The following is a 21,818-nucleotide window of genomic DNA, read 5'->3' on the forward strand; positions in this document are numbered from 1 at the left end:
TAAGAATAGGGATTGAGTTGTTAGACAAGATTGGATTGATAACATGAAGAAAACGTAATGTAGACAAAAACGGAGGGATAAGAGAGGATTGAGTGAAGTAGGAGTCATGTGACAAAGCGAGGATTTTCATATTGAACAGAGGTCTTAAATCATTGTAATCGGGCTAAAGGGAGAGACTCTATAACCATTTTTTATTATGAATAATTGATGCATGTGTATGATTATATATTAATGCTATGTGTGATTAAACATCAGATTTGTGGAGTCCCTCGTTTGCCTTTTTTTCTTTGTATTTGGGATAGACTTGAATATTTCTCTGTTTTCATGTTCTATGATATAAAACACAAAGTTAAAAGAAATTGCAGCCCTTTGTATTATTAATAGTGTTGAGTGCTTAAGATCTCAACCATTGGATCCCCTCTATCGCATCGCAAATATGCACTACACAGGGTCAGCTCGCAAGTCTTAAGAAGTTGCAACATGTGATCGCGATTATCGCATCACAAGGAAGCTTATGTGTTATCGGACTCCAGTCATGGACAGTGCAATATGTGATTGCGAGACATCGCATCAAAATATTTCATTTGAAAGGAACTGGGCCTAGAGAATTGGAAACCTGCGATATCCGATGGAGGTGGGACCACTGATTATATCGTATCGCAACACTTTGTTTGTATGTACCAAGACCTGAATACTTTCCCATAGTGACTTGCGATTGTGATAAAATATCTAGACCGTTAGATCTAAATTTGCTATGATCTATGGTGAATCGTGAACGATTCTATTTAAAAAGGGGAAATATCATTGTTTTGGGCTTTTACAACAGAGGTCTGATCATAGCAGAAAAGGTTGGACTATAAGGGAAATAATAAACGTGTGCTGATTGCTGAGATTTCTCAAAACGATTGTCACCTACGTCATTTGTGGTATCAGAGCAAAGATTAAATATTGATGCAGTAAACATGCTGCCAAGGAGAGGAGATGGCATTGGTCGAGGAAGAATGGAAGCAAATGTAGTTCTGCTGGAAGAGATCTGAAGTCTACTTACGAGGATGGAAACAATTGACATTGCTCAGAGAAGAACACCTGATGAAGGGGAAGATAGTGCTAAAGAAGAATCTTTTGAGGAGGAAGAAGAGGAGGAAAATGAAACTACAAGAGTTATTAAGGTGCTAGCGAAAGTAGGAGGAAAACCAAAGGTGGAAATTCCTACATATGAAGGGAGTCTCAATGCAGAAGACCTAATGGATTGGATTAGGTCATTAGATAAATATTTTGATTATGAAGAGGAAGCTGACGATAAGAAGAAGGTGAAATTTGCAGTTACCATATTGAAGGGTCATGCAGCTATTTGGTGGGATGAGCTACAAACATCTAGAACGAGGAAAGGAAAGTCCAAGATCAAGCAATGGGACAAAATGTAAGTAAGATGAAAGCCAAATTTATGCCTAAAGATTATTAGTTAAATATTTTTAAACAGTTGCAGAATTTAAGGAAAAAAGCAATGTCTGTTAAATAGTACACAGAAGAGTTTTATAGATTGAGTATTAGAGCAGGACATGAAGAAGATGACATGGAGAAGGTAGCCAAATATATCAATGGCTTAGGATATGACATACAAGACAAGATCATCTTGTTAAGTATGAAGACTATTGAGGATGCTTATCAAGCAAGTTTGAAGGCAAAGGAGAAGATGTTGAGAAAACAACATCAAAGGAATAGAGGAAGAAGCTCAGTAAGAGGTAGAGGAACTACCAGACCAAGGGGATAGAAACATCAACATGAAGTAGGTAGTTCAAGTAGTAGACCACCACAAAGAGGGGATTTTAATACAAGAATATTTGCACCCAAAGGAAGAGGCCGAGGTAGAGATATTCGGTGCTACACATGGGAAGAATGGGGACATGTGTCATGGGACTATCCTCATAATAAACCAACAAGTCAGAGGAATGTGAATGTGGCTGAGGCAAAGCCCGAAACACCTCGACTTGTAGAAAAGGAAGAATCTCCTCAAGCAGGAGAATCCCTATTTTTGAGATGGAAATTGCTCAAGGCAGAGAAAGAGATTGAAGAACTAGCACAGAGGAAGAGTTTATTCAGAACTACCTGTAAATCCAAAGGTAAGTTCTGTAAAGTAATAATTGACAGTGGAAGCACTGATAACCTTGTTTCTACAGAGATGGTGGACAAGATCGGATTAGCGAAGGCAGTGTAGTCTACTCCTTACAAAGTGTCCTGGTTGTAGAAAGGACATCAGATCATTGTGACAAAACAATGCAAGGTTGAGATACAAATTGGTATGTATAAGGATGTAATATTATGCGATGTAATGCCAATGGATGTATGCCATGTATTGCTGGGAGGAGTGTGGTAGTTTGATGGAAATATATTCATGATGGGAGGAGAACACTTATACTCTGGAGAAGGATGGAACTAAACATACATTGCTATCATTGAAGGATGACGCTGACAAAGGAGCGCTTGGAAGTAGTGTTATGCTGATGAGTGGAAAGGAGCTATTGCAAGAGATTGGAAAAGGTGAAGAAATGCATTTTTTTGTCATAGGGAGACCGAAGGAAATTTTAACTTCCACGAACTTGGATGATTTTCCTGAAGAAGTTAAAATTATGTTAGATGATTTTTCTGACATTGTTGTGGATGAGTTGTCGAACGCGTTACCACCTGTTCGGAGTATCAGTCATCACATTGACTTAATATCGGGAGTGAGTTTGCCAAACAAAGCCACTTACAGGTTGACACCTCAAGAGAATGCAGAAGTTAGAAGGAAAGTGTAGGAACTGATGGATAAGGGACTAATCAGAGAGAGTCTTAGTCCGTGTGCTGTACCAATATTACTCAATCCAAAGAAAGGAGGTGAATTGCGTATGTACACAGATTCCAGAGCCATAAACAAGATCACAATCAGGTATAGATTTCCTTTTCCATGCATGGATGATTTGATGTATTGTTTGAGTGGGTAAAATTATTTTACTAAAATAGATTTGAAGAGTGGATATCATCAAATAAGAATTCGAGAAGGAGATGAATGGAAGACCGCATTTAAAAAAAATAGTGGGTTGTATGAGTGGTTAGTGATGCCTTTTGGACTCACTAATGCACCTAGTACATTCATGAGATTGATGAACGATGTCTTGAAGGAATATGTAGGCAAGTTTGTTATTATTTATCTTGATGATATTCTGGTTTTTAGTAAAAGTAAGGAAGAACATCTAGAGTGTTAGCACTCAGAATTAACCTTAAGGCCGAGAAAAGGCAATTTCAAGGTAACCACAGACCAAGCTTTTGATTTGGCATCTAGCCCTGCAAGACCAGAGAGGGCTCTCTCTTTGCCAACAAGACGTGGCTGCAATAAATTAAATTTTAGGCTAGCTATTGAGTGCGGGGATTTGTTTGAAAGGTTTTGGGTCGAAATAGGAAGATAATGGACGATTGGGCTATGGATTCGATGCCAGTTTCTATCGGAAAACTTGGGGCAAAGTAAGTGCCATGTTCAGCCAGATAAAGATTTTGAATGTAAGAAGAATAGGGGAGAAAGCCCGCTGCCCTACAGGCATCAAACAAGGGATGGATCTGCAGCAGAAAATTTAGACGAAAGAGAAACACAAGGTTTCTCAACAAATCATCTAGCATAGGATGAATTCTGCAAAGACAACCATTACATCTAACAATAAAATCATCATGAAAGGAGCATCATTACAGATGAATTCCTAACACATCTCTTAGATAATGTTGTAACAAGGTAGAAAAACAAAATGTGTAAATGAATTTATGAGGAAAACATATTGGACATTTAAGCACCGTGATAAATCCCAGGTCCAAAGGGCAGAAAACTACTTTATTAAAATGATATTTAGGAAAATCTTACATAGTGCCAAGCGGCCTCTCTGCTGCCAAAATAGAACCCTTACATCTTAAAATTAATCCTAATTATAATATTACGTACTAATTATGATTTCCTAAACACAGGAATCAAAATAATAAAAATAAAAAAGAAAACAAAATATGTGCTACTGTCAAATTACATAAATTAAAATCATAACTAAATAATCTAATTAGATCTCATCAAAATAGATTTGCTACAATATTTTGAACTGGAATTGTTGAAAGTGTCATCGTTGGAAATCTGGAAGGTTTTAATAACTGTTGATTTTAAGCCTACAAACTTTGCCACCTGTTCGTTGGAATATTTGAATGCTGCCATCTATCCCCTTCAAAAAATCAGGCTACTGATTTCATGGCTAAAACATTTTCCATTGATTCCTAGAAAAATTCGAATAATGCCACATGCGTCTTTCAAAAATTTGATTTACTGGTCACCTTGCACCCACCTGCACGAATTTTGGAGTTGTTTGATCGATCTGTTGTTCTTGTCCCTCCTTGGATGTTCTCTGATTGTGTAAATTTCGAGCCCCGGTTCTACCCCACGATAATCAATATCAGATAACAACTCATTCCTCATAGGCAATGGATCAGCAGGAGGTAGGACCTGCCTCTGGTATGCAAAAGTATATGGATTTGATGCTTACGAAGGATAAACATCAAGCAATGGTGTATGTTGAGGCAACACTGTGTCAGGTCAATATAGTGGAACTAGGCGAACCTGATCAACAAATGGTACACATGTTGCTGCAACGTATGGAGATTTCTTATATCCTTTTCCATAACATGCTTGAATGCTCCACCAATCCTAGCCAAATAGGAAGATGAAATCGAGTTTGTGTCCAAGCGAATATCCATGGGATGGCATGGAGTGACTCAATTCCTCCACTTGGCTTCCTTTTTGAGTGGTGACTCTCGACATTCATTCGACCATACTCCAATTCTGGTGTTGCAGAATGAAAACATTCAATGAATCTCGAGTTATGGAAAATAATTGATCTGTACTCCTTTGTAGCAACAACAACCATTTCATCCATAAATGTAAGCTAGTCGAGCTTTGGTGCAACTGGAGACCACATTCCATGCTCCAGAGTAGCAACAGTAAATCATTGGAGAGTTCTGAAACACCAATGTTTCTCACCAAAAGACTTTTCTATAACTTCCACTTGAATAGTGACTCGAAAAGAACCATGAATTGTATCTGGAGGTTGTGACAATATGGCTAGATGGGTTGGGCCTTCCCCCCTACCTACAGTTCCTCCACGACCATGGAACATTGTCAACTTAACACCAAATTCTTTAGCAACCTTAATAAGGTCCTCTTGTGCCTTGTACAAATCCCAAGCTACATTTAACCTACCAGCATCCTTTCCAGAATCAGAGTAACCAATCACGACTTCTTGATTTCTATCAATTCTATTTTCTGTACCATTTTATTGAAAATAATCTAGCCAGAGGGGCAGGAGAAACCTCTAGATCTACAGGTTTCTCCAATAATGGTAAAACATTTAATGGCCTTTTTACATGGAATTCCCATTGTAATAACTCAACTACTAAAACATATGATGCTGCAAGTTACCATCTAAATAATGTAAGCTCCAAAGTTGTCAGCATGAAGCTCAGATATCACATGAAATGTGTCTAGAACATCTCAAACCTCATTTGTTTTTGGGATATCTGGCCCAAGCAAGGGACATTTCCCTTGTAGCTCTGACAAAAGCCATGCTTGTCGTTGTTCCTTTGACCACTCTTTGTAGGATCTACCATCTTTTATCCATGTGAAAACTAGCAGCTACAGCTTAAGCAAAGACCATTCCTTATTCTTTTTGTAGCACCATCTTCCGTGTCTCCAAGACTCTAAGCAAACATGCTTTGGAATTTTCTCCATGTGTAGGTTCAATTCCGATCACTTTCAGAATTTTTTATTGGATGGCTCTATGAGCAGCACCAAAGGGCTTCGTGCAGCGCCATAGTCCAAAAGCACAATGCCACAGCCAGGATCACAGCGCCACACTCTAGTTGTCGATCTTTTGACTTGGTTTTAATTTTTTGACTTGTGTGTGTTGTGGATGCCAAGGCGTTGATATTTGGAGATGAGCTGGGCATTTAGTCCTAAGTTTGTTACTATTAGAATTAGTATCTTGAGCATGGAGTCTTGACTCCTTTAATGTCTGTAAGCGTTCAATCTCAGTATCTTTCTTTGTAACAACATCCTTCAGTGTTGCAATCGGATCCTTCAGATCCTTAAGTTCCTTACTCTCCTTGTTGCTTTGTGCAACACCTCGCCCAACATCAGACACCCATTCTAAGGAATCCTGAAGAATCTGAGTAGGCTTGTTGTTATGATATGGTACACGAGCACTTTTGTTGGCTAAAGCGGATATGACATCCCCAAGAGCTGACAGAGATTTATTGATATGTTGTGCTTCTCTAAGTCTATCACCAGTAACTTCTAACTTGTTAACCCTTTCGCTACCAGTAAGGTCAACCAAATGAAGGCACCCATGAAGAATAGCTCCAGAAGACAAGTCTATTCCTTGCACATGCATAGTCAAGACACTGTGAGAATGACTACTATGTTCATTGAGAGCAGTAGCACCTACTGCCATGTTATTTTATCCAAATTTCACTAAATCAAAAACATATGTTGTTGATTCAAAAGGCAACATAATAGCATCAGGAACACTGAGGCCATTGGGTTGGGATATTCTTCTGATCACAAGCCTTTTATTTGAGCCATCACTTGCAAGCAGATCGCGTACTTGCTCATTATATATTTCTATCATTTGAACACCAACTTCATACAGAAATAAGTCTCTTCTTTTTGTGAAATCTGAAAAAGGTCATTTAATGCTCAGTAATTAACTCCCTAGTCGTCCTCTGATGATGAATTTGGACCATTCATTGTAAAAGTCTTTCCAGAACCAGTTTGACCATATGCAAAGATGCAAACATTGTAGCCATCTAGAACAAACCGTATTCTAAAATCACTTGCTCTTGAGATGCAGAAGGACCAAAGACTTTGTTGAAGGTAAATATTCTTTGGGCTTCTTTCCCTTCTTTGTTGGGATTAACAATTAATAACTCTCCATTTTTACCAATGTAGTCTATAGTAGTTTGGTTTCTAGACTAGCCTGGGAGAAAAGGCCTCACTCTAGAGTACACCCTAATATTTCCTTTCAAGTTTTGAACTTCATTGTACAATTGTCGATTCTCTTCAAGAACCTTGTGATAGTTTGAAGCAACAATTGATAATCTGGTGAGTTGGTTCTACATATGGCAATACATAGCATACCGAACATTTTAATTTCCATTTTCCAGTTCTTTTGCACTTCTATTACTTCTTCTTTATCCAGTTGAGAGACAACCTTCACCTCTTGCAGTGTTTGACAATGGACACACAAGAACTTTTGATAGTTAGAATCTTTCTGCTTCAATTTTTTCATCTCCATAACAGATAATTCTTCTAGCTCTTTGGTTTCCTTTCTTGAATGAGCCAAAAGATCATCCATTTCACTTAATTTTTCCTGCAAGTCTTGTTCAACCTCTTGTTGAAATTGTTTCCACCCTTGGGTTGCATCTAGGTGAAGATCCTTGACAGCCACTAGGCTATTATCCAATGTACACTTGTAGACAGACCCATATGAGCCCTCTCCAACCTTATTTGATACTTAAAAAAAAATCTGTTGCTGCCTCAATTTCTTCTATTTTAGCCACTCCTTCATGTCTGCATCATGCCTTAATTTCTCTTCTACTCTATCACAATCTAGCCACAATGCCAGCCACTGAAATCTCCTAGCTTCCTCTGGATCATTCAATACTTGAATTGCTGCATGGGAGGCCTTTGAGTCAACCATTCATTCGGTCATATCTTTTGATCCGGGAGCCGGTTTTTGGACTGTGATATACCGTTGGAAAGCTCTTTCCAAGCTGCTCCTAATAAATGTACTTATGACATGTTTTGTGCTAAATATGATGTGCAAAACATCTAAAAAAACCAGACATAGTAAGAGCTCATGTTGATCCCTGCTGACTGACTGCGAAGACTGCACTAACATCAGCCTTATTGGGGATGGCAGCTCCTTGGAAGTGTCAAGAACACCATAGACCAAGTGCCTCATCCATTGGGAAATACGGTCAAACAACTACAAACAAAAAAAAACTTATACCAATCCATAAAACATACACATACTGCAACCTATACATAAACAAATATCGGAAAATGAAATGTTGCATTAGGTAGCTTATTTATACACAAACCTACTCTACTTTGCAGCAAAATCAATAGATCAAGTGATATTGTAATGCTAGATAAAACATTCAAGTAATTGTGACAAGGATGCTGCTTGGAAGTGCTTGAACGAGGATGCAAATGTAAATGCTGATAGCCATCCATGCACATAAGGAGTCTAGTTGTGTAAAAGACAATCTGACCTATCATTCAAACTGAAATTTTTTTCCATGTACGCTACAATAGGATCAAAGAAACCATACTCTGTTTGCTGCCCCAACTCCTCAATACATGCTTCCAGCTGCAAATTATTAATGCAAACATCCAAGGGCAACCTTACCTTTCCCTCATTTTGCTAGAAAATGTCCCCAAAGAATGGGACTTAACAATCCAGATCCTGGGACTGTATTTGGGTCTCCAATTCAGTTAGATCTTCTTCAAATTTGAAGGAAAACTCTTACAAAAATTTGAGCTTAACTTCATGGCTACATCAACAAGACTTCAAATAACAAGAAAGAGATGAAGCAAAGTTCTCATCTATCATCCGTGCACATATCTTCCATTCTCTAAATCATTGAATAGAGGGCACCTCTATTTTGAATTCTTCATTTTGCTCCATCTGTTTCAAGAAAGATATGCCAAAAATCTACAAATGACTTAATAGATCTGATAGGGAAACTTTCAATCCATCTTCTACATTTGACTTGAAACGAATCAAAGAACAATCTGATGAAGACATCTTCCTTTCTAACTCTAAGAATTTGCACAAATGTTTTAAAATTGTCAATATGTTCAAGAGTCAAGGTCAGACCTTCCCCATTGAATTTAGGGCCACTACTCAAAATATATGCATCCTTTAGTAATTGATTAGGAAAACCAGGAAGATTAGAAAAATTGATACATGAATACCTTGAACAAATAGAAGCAACATCTGAGTCCTTCATTTAGCCAGTAGAGCCACCATCAATACTTTGAAACTCGAGATTTCGAACAATGGAGTTGCCAGGCAGATGTTTCAGCCTTCCTATTTATTTGACTACTGTCAACCATTACCAATCAGATCTGCAACTTGAACGATCTTTCCTGGAGAAGAGTTGTCACCTCGTCCCCGGTAGAAGCACCAATATGTTAGCACTCAGAATTAACCTCAAGGCTGAGAAAAAGCAATTTTGAGGTAACCACAGACAAGCTTTTGATCTAGCATCTAGCCCTACTAGACCAGTGAAGGCTCTCTCTTTGCAAACAAGATGTGGCTGCAATAAATGAAATTTTAGGCTAGCTATGGATTGCGGGGATTTTTTTGAAAGGTTTTGGGTCGAAACAACAAGAGAAAGGATGATTGGGCTATGGAGTCGATGCCAGTTTCTGCCGGAAAACTTGGGGCAAAGGAAGTTCCATGTTCAGCCAGATAAATATTGTGAATGTAAGAAGAATAGTGGAGAAAGCCTGCTTCCCTACAAGCATCGAACAATGGATGGATCTGTAGTAGCAACTTTAGACGAAAGAGAAACACGAGGTTGCTCAACAGAGCATCTAGCATAGGATGAATTCTGCAAAGAAAACCATTACATCTGATAACAAAATCATCATGAAAGGAGCATCATTACAGATGAATTCCTAACACATCTCTTAGATAATGCTGTAACAAGTTAGAAAGACAAAATGAGTAAATGATTTATGAGAAAAACATACTGGACATTTAAGCACCGTGATGAATCCCAGGTCCAAAGGGCAGAAAACTGATTTATTAAAATGATATTAAGGAAAATTTTACACAGTGCCAAGTAGCCTCTCTACTGCCAAAATCGAACCCTCACATCTTAAAACTAATCCTATTTATAATGTTACATACTAATTATGATTTCCTAAACATAGGAATCAAAATAATAAAAATAAAAAAGAAAACCAAATATGTGCTACGGTCAAACTACATTAATTAAAATCATAACTAAATAATTTAATTAAATCTCATCAAAATAGATTTGCTGCAATCTTTTGAACTGGAATTGTTGAAAGTGTCATCGCTGGAAATCTGGAAGGTTTTAACAACTATTGATTTTAAGCCCACAAACTTTGCCACCTGTTCGTTGGAATATTTGAACACTACCATCTATCCCCTTCTAAAACTTAGGCTGCTGATTTCATGGCTAAAACATTTGCCATTGGTTCCTTGAAAAATTCGAATAATGCCACATGCCTATTTCAAAAATTTGATTTACTAGTCACATTGCACCCACCTACATGAATTTTGGAGTTGTTTGATCGATCTGTTGTTCTTGTCCCTCCTTGGATGTTCTCTGACTGTGTAAATATTCAAGCCCCGGATCTACCCCACGATAATCAATATCAGATAACAACCCATTCCTCATAGGAAATGGATCAGTAGGAGGCAGGACCTACCTCTGATATGCAGAAGTATATGGATCTGATGCTTGGAAAGCATAAGCATCAAGCAATGGTGTAGGCTGAGGCAATATTGTGTCAGGTTGATATAATGGAACTAGGGAAACCTGATCAACAAATGGTACACATGTTGCTGCAGCGTATGGATATTTCTTATATCCTTTTTCATAACATGCTTGAATGCTCCACCAATCCTAGCCAAACAATAAGATGAAATCAAGTTTATGTCCAAGCGAATATCCATGGGATGGCATGGAGTGACTCAATTCCTCCACTTGGCTTCCTTTTTGAGGGGCGACTCCCGATATTCATTCGACCATACTCTAACTCTGGTGTTGCAGAACGAAAATATTCAATGAATCTCGGGTTCTGGAAAACAATTGATTTGTACTCCTTTGTAGCAACAACAACCATTTCATCCATCAGTGCATGCCAGTCAGGCTTTGGTGCAACTAGAGGCTGCATTCCATGCTCCAGAGTGGCAACAGTAAATCATTGGAGGGTTTTGAAACACCAATGTTCCTCACCAAAAGATTGTTCTATAACTTCCCCTTGAATAGTGACCTGAAAATAGCCATGAATTGTATCTGGATGTTGTGACAATATGGCCAGATGGATTGGGCCTTCCCCCTGCCTATAGTTCCTCCACGACCATGGAACATTGTCAAATTAACACCAAATTCTTTAGAAACCTTAATAAGGTCCTCCTGTTCTTTGTAAAAAGCCCAAGCTACACTTAGCCTACCAGCATCCTTTCCAGAATCAGAGTAACCAATCATGACTTATTGCTTTCCATCAATTCTGTTTCTGTACCAATTTATTGAAAACAATCTAGCCAAAGCAGTAGGAGTAGCCTCTAGATCTGCAAGTTTCTCAAATAATGGTACAACATGTAATTTCCTTTTTACATGGCATTCCCATTGTAATAACTCAACTACTAAAACATCTGATGCTGCAAGTTACCATTGAAATAATGTAAGCTCCAAAGTTATTAGCAGGAAGCTTAGATATCACATGAAATGTGTCTAGAACATCTTGAACTTCATTTGTTTTTGGGAGATCTGGCCCAAACAAGGGACATTTCCCTTATAGTTCTAACAAAATCCATGCTTGTCGTTGTTCCTCTTACCACTCTTTGTAGGATCTGTCATCTTTGATCCATGTGAAAGCTAGCAGCTACAGAAGCAAAGGCCATTCCTTGTTCTTTTTGTAGCACCATCTTCCGTGTCTCCAAGACTCTAAGCAAAAATGCTTTTGAATTTTCTCCATGTGCAAGCTCAATTCTAGACACTTTCAGAATTTTTTATAGGATGGCTCTATGTGAAACGCTAAAGGGCTACGCTTAGTGCCATAGTCTAGAAGCACAGTGCCACAACCAAGGGTGCAACACCACACTCCAACTGTCGATATTTTGACTTGGTTTCAATGTTTTGACTTGTGTGTGTTGTGGATGCAGGGGCACTTATATTTGGAACTAAGTTGGGCCTTCCGTCCTAAGTTTGTCGCTATTAAAATTAGTATCTTGAGCATGGAGTCTTGACTCCTTCAATGTCTGTAAGCATTCAATCTCAATATCTTTCTTTGTAACAACATCCTTCAGGGTTGCAATCTGATCCTGCAGACCCTTAATTTCCTTACTCTCCTTGTTGCTTCGTGCAGCACCCAACTCAACAATAGACACCCGTTTTAAGGAATCCTAAAGAATCTGAATAGGCTTGCTGTTACGATATGGTACACGAACACTTTTGTTCGTTAAATCAGATATGACATCCCCAAGAGCTAACATAGATTTATTGATATTCTGTGCTTCTCTAGGTCTATCACCAGTAACTTCTGACCTGTTAACCCTCTCGCTCCCAGCAAGGTCAACCAAATGAAGGCACCCATGAAGAATAGCTCTAGAAGTCAAGTCTATGCCATGCACATGAATAGTCAAGACACTGTGAGAATGACTACTACGTTCATTGACAGCAGTAGCACTTATTGCCATGTTCTTTTATCCAATTTTCATTAAATCAAAAACATCTGGTGTTGATTCAAAAGGAAACATACTAGTATTAGGAACACTGAGGCCATTGGTTTGGGATATGCTTCGGATCACAAGCCTTTTATTTGAACCATCACTTGCAAGCACATCACGCACTTGCTCATTATATATTTCTATCATTTGAACACCAACTTCATACTGAAATAAGTATCTTCTTTTTGTGAAATCTGAAAAAGGTCATTTAATGCTCAGTAATTAACTCCTCAGTCATCCTCTGATGATGAATTTGGACCAGTAATTGTAAAAGTATTTCCAAAACCAGTTTGACCATATGCAAATATGCAAACATTGTAGCCATCTAGAATGCACCGTATTCTAAAAACACTTGCTCTTGAGATGGAGAAGGACCAAAGACTTTGTTGAAGGTAAAAATTCTGTGGGCTTCTTTCCCTTGTTTGTTGGGATTACAATTAAACACTCTACATTTTTACCAATGTAATCTATAGTAGTTTGGTTTCCAGACTAGCTTGGTTGATAGTCCAGTGAGTTGGTTCTACATATGGAAGTACATAGCATACCCAATGTTTTAATCTCCATTTTCCATTTATTTTGCACTTCTATTACTTCTTCTTTGGCCAGTTGAGGGATAACGTTCACCTCCTGTAGTGTTTGACAATGGACACACAAGAATTTCTAATAGTTAGAATCTTTCAGCTTCAACTTTTTTATCTCCATAACAGATAATGATTCTAGCTCTTTGGTTTCCTTTCTTGAATGAGCCAAAAGATCTTCCATTTCACTTAATTTTTCCTGCAAGTCTTGTTCAACCTCTTGTTGAAATTTTTTACACCCTTGGGTTGCATTTGGGTGAAGAGCCTTGATGGCCACTAGGCTATTATCCAATGTACACTTGTAGACAGACCCATATGAGCCCTCTCCAACCTTATTTAATACTGAAAAGAATTTTGTTGCTGCGTTAATTTCTTCTATTTTATTCGCTCCTTCATGTTTGCATCATGCCTTACTTTCTCTTCTGCTCTATCACAATCCAGCCACAAGACTAGCCACTGACATCTCCTAGCTTCCTCTGGATCATTCAATACTTGAACTGTTGCACGGGAGGCCTTTGAGTCAACCATTCATTCAGTCAAATCTTCTGGTTCGGGAGCCAATTTTTGGAGTGTGATATACCGTTGGAAATCTCTTTCCAATTTGGTCTAGATAAACATACTTATGACATGTTTTGTGCTGAATATCATGTGCAAAACATCTAACAAAACCAGACATAGTAAGAGCTCATGTTGATCCCTGGTGACAAACTGTGAAGACTGGAAGAAAGAGAAACTACTGATAAATCTGAAGAAATGTAGCTTCATGAAGGAAGAATTAATTTACTTAGGATTTGTATTTTCTAAAGAAGGATTGAAAATGGATCTAGAGAAAGTCCAATCAATTTGGAACTTGCCTATGTCTAGAAATATATTTGAGGTAAGAAGCTTTCATGGTCTTGCAAGTTTTTACAAAAAGTTTATCAGAGGTTTTAGTCAGATTTTTGCACCAATTCTTGAAACAATTAAGGAGACTAATTAGCTGTTCAAGTTGACAGAAGCAACAGACATGAATTTTAAACTGTTGAAGAGGAAAATCACAGAGGATCTGATTTCAACTTTGCCTGATTTTGAAAATGTATTTCAAGTTGAAACAGATGCCAGTTGGCGCAGTTCCAAGTCAGGAACAAAGACTGATAGTGTAGTTCAGTGAGAAATTGAATGAAGCGAAGAAGAAGTATTCTTGTTATGATAAAGAGTTTTACGCTATTTTACAAGCCTTGAAAAAATGGAGACATTATTTGCTGCCAAAAGAATTCATATTGTATTCGGACATTCATGCATTATAGTTCATAAATAACCAGCCAAAATTGAACCAGAAACATGACAAGTGGGTAGAATGTTTGCAGAGATTTACTTTTGTGATAAAGCACATAAGTGGTAAGTTGAATAAAGTCATTGATGCGTTGAGAAGGGTAAGTTTTATTGTGCAAGAATTCAAAGTTGGTGTTGTAGGATTTGAAGAAATGATTGAAATGTACAAAGATGGTGTAGATTTTAAAGATGTCTATACAACAGTTCAAAATCCAATACTTTATATCAGTGGTTAGATTATCTCATACAAGGAGGCTTATTGTTTAAAGGCAACAAGTTGTGTATTCCCAAATGTTCTATGAGGGAAAACATAATAAAGGAAAAACATAGTGGAGGATTATCTAGTCACTTTGGACAAGATAAAACCTTTGCTTAGGCGAATGCTTTTTATTATTGGCCAAAAATGCAAACTGGTGTTAAGAAATTTGTTGAGAAGTGTAGGATATGTTAGCATGCTAAAGGGAGAAGTCAGAACACAGGATTGTATCAACCATTACCAATACCAGACTGACCGTGGGATGCAGTTATAATGGAATTTGTTTTTGGATTACCTAAAAATAAAAGAGGGAATGATTCCATTTATGTTGTGGTAGATAGATTTTCCAAGATGGCACATTTCATTGCTTGTAAGAAGACTAGTGATGCAACACATATAGCTAATCTATGTTTTTCAGAAATCGTAAGATTACATGGATTACCTATAAGTATTGTGTCCAATCGAGATACAAAGTTTGTAGGGCATTTTTGGAGAACTCTTTGGAAGAAACTAGGAGCTAACCTCAGTTTTAGTTTAGCATACCATCCTCAAAAAAATGCACAAACCGAAGTAGTAAACAGGAGCTTGGGAAACATATTGAGAAGTTTAGTGTATCATAATCCTAAATAGTGGGATTTAGCACTAACTCAAGCTCAGTTTGCTTATAATGCCACTTCAAAACGAAGTATTGGAATGAGTCCATTTCAGATTGTTTTTGGAATGAATCCAAGAGGTGTGTATGAGCTCAGAAATTTGGATAAATAGGAGACAAGAAGTGCAAAAGCTGAAGAGTTTTCAGAACATATGTAAAGACTACAAGAAGATGTCAAAGGAAGATTTCAAGAAATAAGTGGTAAATACAAACAGACAATGGATATGAAAAGAAGAGAAAAAAAATTCTTCGGTGATGAGGCTTATGTGGCTAAATGATAGATCTTGCTATGATACTTGGGGTCACATCGTTGGTATTCAGATCAGATTCATGGATGATCACTTAAGTGGCATATTATTGTTGGTTAGCCAAGAGAATGGTATTGCAGGTTACAGGTCTAAATGTTGTTGACAGATGCTTATGGTGCAGATCATATATGTTGTATGATAGTTGTTGATGACTATCATGGTATTGTTAAGTCTTTGGTCTTTTTTAAAAATGTCATGTATATATTTTAAAGACCCATGAGTCATATGATGTAATTTGTAACCCCACTATGCATGGGATGGATGATGTAATGTTTCTTGTTTTTGATATGTATAAACAATTGGTATATCCCCACTTGGTTTGTTAGATGAGTCAAATTTGGTATATCCCCACTTGGTTGGGAAATTGATGTATGTATGATTCATTGGTGATAAGAATGTCATACTCACTTAGTTGAGTTATAGAGTCATGTTATTCTTTTGAAAAATATTTTTTCAGACTCTACATGTGCTTAGGGGGAGCATGGATGGTTTGGTGCACCTAAGCATGTTCAAAGGGGGAGCTCAATCAGAGATTTCAGCATGTACTCAGGGGGAGTATTGTTATAGTAATTTTTGGTCACTACAACCCCAATCATACATGTCCATAAACCAAGGGCTCCTAAGTCCATAAAAGTGTTGCTTCACACCCTAAAATAACAAGTTCAGCTGATTACATCATCTCCCAGAAGTTCTCCACAAAAAACGGCTCAGAACTGGTCAAAGTTGGACCATACAGACTACCCAGTGCAGAGGGTGCGATGCATCTCACCTGCCCAGTGAAAAGGGTGCGATGCATACTGGAAAGCCCTTTTCTAGGGTGCGATGGGTGAGAGTAGAAAAATGTCAGAGACAGTTTGCAAGGTGGATCGTCATGGAATCTTCCAGAAACTCCTCCTGTGACACTTGCCTCTCTGAATTCGCCCAGGGATGAGTAAGAGATCATCAATCTCGAAGTGGAATCAAGAACTATCAGATAGAAGACACTAATCAAAATCCTAGATGCTAACTCACCCCACTGCAATCATCTATATATGGATCCCTTATCCAAGAGATCCGGGGGGCTGGAATTTTGTATCTTGTAAGGAAGTGTTGTTGGTTTCTTGGTGGAATATCATAGTATTTGGTGATATAAGCTTTTCATGAGGTGAAGAAGGGCTTTCATGCTGGGAGGATGATGCTGGGTCAGAACAATTGGTTGTAATCCTCTTTGCTATTCTTGATATTAATAAAGCTATTCAAGTTTTCCTCCACATTCTTGTGTGTTTGATGATATATGCATTTGTGTGGTCAATATATATCTGGTCCTATATTGTTTATGATTGTAGATCTCTGTTTTTCGATAGTATTATGTTGCTTTGATTCCACAGGTGCTCTTTGAAGCTGGGTAGATGAAGGCAAAGTGGCAAGGATCTGTCAGAAGGGAGAGGAACTATGCAAGGAACTAAGCGCAAGACTAAGGTTGGTGTCCTTTGTTCCCCTCTTATCTACTTCTCCTAAAGGAAAGCGAAAGTAGCTTTAGTTTGTTTGTTTCTAAGATAGCTACCAGTCTTAGTGGGACTAGTAGCTCCGAGTGGACACTAGATTTCCCGATAACAAAATGGCGACTCCACTGGGGAACGAATAGATTATTTGCTTGTTTATATTTGTTTTTTTATAAACTTATAGATGGAGCCTGAAGTCAAGTCAGCTAGCCTTCGAACTGCATTTGCTATGCAAGTGCAAAGTAGATCAATGCTGCTTCAGTCTATCTCTGGGTTTTGTTTATAAATTGGACAATCGATTTGAAAACTTTCTAATTTCCCTAGTGGTGGCTCTAGTAACCTCATTAGATCAACCCCTGTGATTTATATTTACTAAAAATCATTAGCTCGGCCTAAATCCCTGAACTAAGCTGCAAACTGTGACCCGGAACCAAGTTGAAGTCTCGTCCCTAGACCATCGTACTTTCTCCTCTTGGGAATCTGGATGAATCACACCTCCCGTGTGCAATAGGTGTGATGCATCGCACTTTCCCTATGTTGCAGGTGCGCTGATCAGATAAGACCTCTTCTGCTCTCAGATTTTAGTTTCTGTGTTCACTCCCTTCAGCTTTATTCAGGAGTTTTGTTGTCTGTGATCAGTATACCAGTGTAGAAACTCCCTTCTTTTGTATGATTCCGCCTCCATAGTACAAAGAATTTTGAATGTTTTTATGTATTGTGCGCCATTTACACTTCTCTTTTACAAAAAGTAGCATAATCAAACTATCATATTTTGATTTGAAAGTGTCGCAAGTGTCGTTCTCAGTCAAAGAAAAGAATTCTATTGTTCTTGACAGTTGATTATACAGTTACTCTTGTATTTGATTTGAATTAGTAGTTTTTCAAGTGTCGAAAGTAGTTTTCAATTCAAAATAGCAAAGTGTCGTCATTATCTTCCTTTTGTTTTTGAAGAGAAATTTGTTAGTACTGTCACTTTTAAAAGATAATTCAGATTTGTACTTAGCATTCTTCTTGTCATTCACACATTAAGAAAGCTAAAAAAAATACATACATGTGAATTTGCATTTAGACCGCTTGTTGGTTTGATTTAAGACAGTGCATCTAGTGTGTGCTCTCTGCTCTATGTTGAAATAATATCGTCTCTCTTTCTTTAGTAGCTAGGATTTTCATTGCAAAAAAGAAGATTAAATGATTGTTTATCATCTTAGATTGCATTTTAGGAATTGTATATCTACATCATGCGGTGAACCTGAAAGGAAAATTTCTTAAGAAAGATCAACTGTAAAATAAATTCAATGAACCTAAAAACTCTTTGGAACCTAATGCACAACATTTAGAAGTCTAGGCTAGAGATGTATTCCGGCGTTGTAGAGCCTCGTAACTGTCGCTTTCAGTGTTGGTTGGGTGATTCCTCCTCTTTGAGACGATAAGTGCTAGTACGGACTTGTGCTCCCACATACCATCAAGTATATATTGGGAGACCACAATAGGCTATATCCTTTATCTATAGGAAGCCATGTCTACCGCCCCATCACTTGCAATGCACTGAACATAGCATTCAGGGAGATTGATTGCCGTACCATAAAAAGTATTCTGTAGTTTTGCGATTGGTTTGGTAATCCCTCTGTCTAGATTTCCAGAGTAGTCTCTTTCATTCCTTTTCAGATTCCTTAAAGGAAAAGGTCCATCTGAGCACTTGTCACTTCAGGCTCATTAAAAAGCGAAGGCGACTAAAGTCATCTTCTGTTTTCTCTCGACTCTTAAAAATTGAAAAAACAAGTTGTGTCAAAGCATCTAAAATTTATTTTAATCGAAATAATATCACCATTCCCACGTTGGTGTTAGGTTGAGAAAAATGGAGTCCACCAACCAAGGATTTCCCCTTGGAGGAAATCCTAGTCCTTTCTCCTGTTGGGGAGATGTTGGTGCACCTCATATGGCCACATTGCCACTTCCAGGATTGACGATTGTCTTTCCAATATGGCTCTTCTCGACAACTGTCGTTCAGAACACCGTGATTCCTGAACAATTAAGTCAGAAACTGGATGATACTAATGTTACCCCCCAACCTCCTACTTCATCTGATTCTCCCTCTTCTCCTTCCTCTTCGCTTGATAAAGCTGGTAAGGCCAAAAATCAAGTAACTAAGAAGGAGAAGAATGGGAAGCAGAAGAAAGAGAAGAAGAAGGAGACGAAGGCAAAAAGGCGTAACTAGGCATCATCTAGTGAAAATCCACACACTGCACCATCCAAGCCTAAATCTCTATGTGTCATTTGTAAATGAGACCACTATCATCGAGATTGTCCTTGCATCCCTCGGATCTTAAGGGAGTAGTCTCCTCGTTTGCACAATCCGGTGTCATCAACCTCTGAAGATCATGTTGAAAGTACACCATCAACTAGTGAAAGCGAAGCATTTGGACAAAAAAGGAAATGTAAATTTCCTTGTAAATTGTGTGAAGGCAATCACGTCGTCCACCGTTGTCCCTTCCTAGATGAAGCTAAAAGAGTCTTGGATGACCGTCCTGCTTCACCACTACGGCTTCCTCTTGGATACAAGAAACTCTTGCCGAGTCCATCACTAGTTGAAAATCTGACCGACACGCCATTGTGGTTGGTCAAAGCATCTGTCATTGAAGATAAACCCGCTGAATCCATACCAAATGAAAGTCAAAAGGTTGAGGTGGCAGTCGACCCCGTCTTGTCTTTGGAAGGTCCATCTTCAGATGACACAATCACTGAAGAGAATGAGAACAACACCGTTCAAATTCTTTTTGTAAACACAGACTCCAATGAACATGGGGCCAGTCTACCCGTTCCTTTACTAAAGGAAGGAAGTTCATCAGAGTCATATCCGACCATCTATTCGATCCCAGCTCCAAGCAACCTAGTTGTTTCCTTTGATTGGAATCTACTAGGCAGACCCCAGGTATCGACTAATGTACCATTCAGAATCATTGTACAAGATTACAGAATGATCATGGTCCGTACCATCATAGATGAAGGGGCTTCTATGAGTATCCTTTCCTCAACTACTTGGGAAGCGCTTGGCTCGCCATCACTTCTGCTTGAGATGAGAAATCTGACAGGCTTCAACAAAAGAACCAATCGACCATTAGGGATCCTTCCTAATGTGCCCATAAAATTGAGAAGGAAAACCGTTTACATGAATGTAATGGTTGTCCAAGGACCTCTAGATTATAATCTACTCCTTAGGTGCAACTATATTTATAACATGAGAGCCATTGTCTCCTCACTCTTTAGAGTAATGTGCTTTCCGCATGAAGGCCGAGTGGTCAAGCTCGTAGACCGACTTTCGTTCCCTAGCTCACACATAGCTTAGTAAAATGCCATCCCTAAATGGTATTTTCACGCAAGGAATGTCTCATCAATCTCCAGTCCGTCCACCTGAAGAGCACGAGTGATTCGGGAGGACATGATTGAAACCCAGGAGCATGCACCATGGTCTGTTTCAGTAGGAAGGCCTTGGGTATAAGGTAGGTTTCCTCGGAGGATATATGACTAGTCTGACACACCCGTCTGTTTAGGAAAATGGGATTAGACTGGAATAAGATTCCTTCGTCAAAGTTATGTGAGTGGAGGTGACCGCGCCACTCACCTTTGTCTATTTCGGTAGGCATTTCCAAGGAAGTGTTTTGTTTGCAACGCGGACGGAGCAATCTTATGGTAACCAGGAAACTCTACTTTGCCATGTTTGGGGGCCTGCAAACCTTTTTGACTGAAATCAGAGAACGACCATTTATTTTCTTAGTTTGTAGTTTCTCAACCCTTTAAACTCGTAGGATTGGTCGTTCCTAGCTTGCATAATGAAAGGATCTGAAGCAATGTTTCGAATGGTGCAAGCTCCCTAAAAATTGAACCTATCGATGAGACATCCTTATTATATGACTGCCACAAGTAGTTTTTATGCGAAGTTCAAGCTAGTTAAAAATTAAACCTTAGCAATGAGAAAATATTTCACCCAAAGTTTAAGCTCATTAAAAATGAACCAATTTCCGGTAGATAACCATTGTGAATGCATTATCATCAGCTTTTGAGCCCTGGTCGTGTTCTCATCATCACCTCCACTTTGTTTTAGCCGATCATTCACCTCCATTTGATTTTTTACCCCTTTTTTGACGAACAGCTACAAAGAGTGATCCTGTTAGCCATCCTTGTGACACTGCCGCGATTGGAAAATCCCAAACCTTAACTGGAATCAACTACTACCTGAAATTATAACTCGTTCATCAAAAGATGAGTCTCCTTTAAGATCTTTCACCTGACTCGTAAAATATGAAAATATTTCCGAGAAATTGGCCTCTCCAGCTCATTAAAGCTACCGAAAGTGCTATCCCTCATCTAAATTTTAATCTTTTTGGACCTGAGGGATTATTACACAAAAAGATCGAGCGCTTGTTTTATTTGGCTCGTTAAAATTACCGAAAATTCATCCCTTTCGTATTATTTTATACTTTTTCAGACTTAAGGGACTATATGATGAAAAATGATTATTGGAGTTTCCTTTATGTCCCTTTCAGACTCTCTAAAATTGAAAAGGACCGAGTTATCTTTGTCGTTAAACTCATTAAAACCAAATAGCGACAAACTTGTCCATTCAGACAAGAACGAGTTTCACTGTCGCTAGGCTCGTTAAAACATAGCGACGGGTTTGCCT

At 38.4% G+C, this 21,818-nt stretch overlaps 4 pseudogenes; all 4 read right to left on the minus strand.

The window, feature by feature from the left end:
* Positions 1-4,611: 4,611 nt before the first annotated feature.
* LOC149149021 (phosphoenolpyruvate carboxylase pseudogene) lies at positions 4,612-5,667 on the minus strand (annotated as a pseudogene).
* A 248-nt stretch (positions 5,668-5,915) lies between these two features.
* Positions 5,916-7,757, minus strand: LOC149149022 (kinesin-like protein KIN-14C; annotated as a pseudogene).
* Positions 7,758-10,631: 2,874 nt separating this feature from the next.
* LOC149149023 (phosphoenolpyruvate carboxylase pseudogene) lies at positions 10,632-11,313 on the minus strand (annotated as a pseudogene).
* Positions 11,314-12,008: 695 nt separating this feature from the next.
* LOC149149024 (kinesin-like protein KIN-14C pseudogene) overlaps positions 12,009-21,818 on the minus strand; it is a 50,471-nt pseudogene continuing 40,661 nt past the window's right edge.

This window comes from Pinus tabuliformis, chromosome 9 (genome assembly GCF_031772625.1).
Source record: "Pinus tabuliformis cultivar Carrire ecotype Pingquan chromosome 9, CPIR1, whole genome shotgun sequence".
NCBI lineage: Eukaryota > Viridiplantae > Streptophyta > Pinopsida > Pinales > Pinaceae > Pinus > Pinus tabuliformis.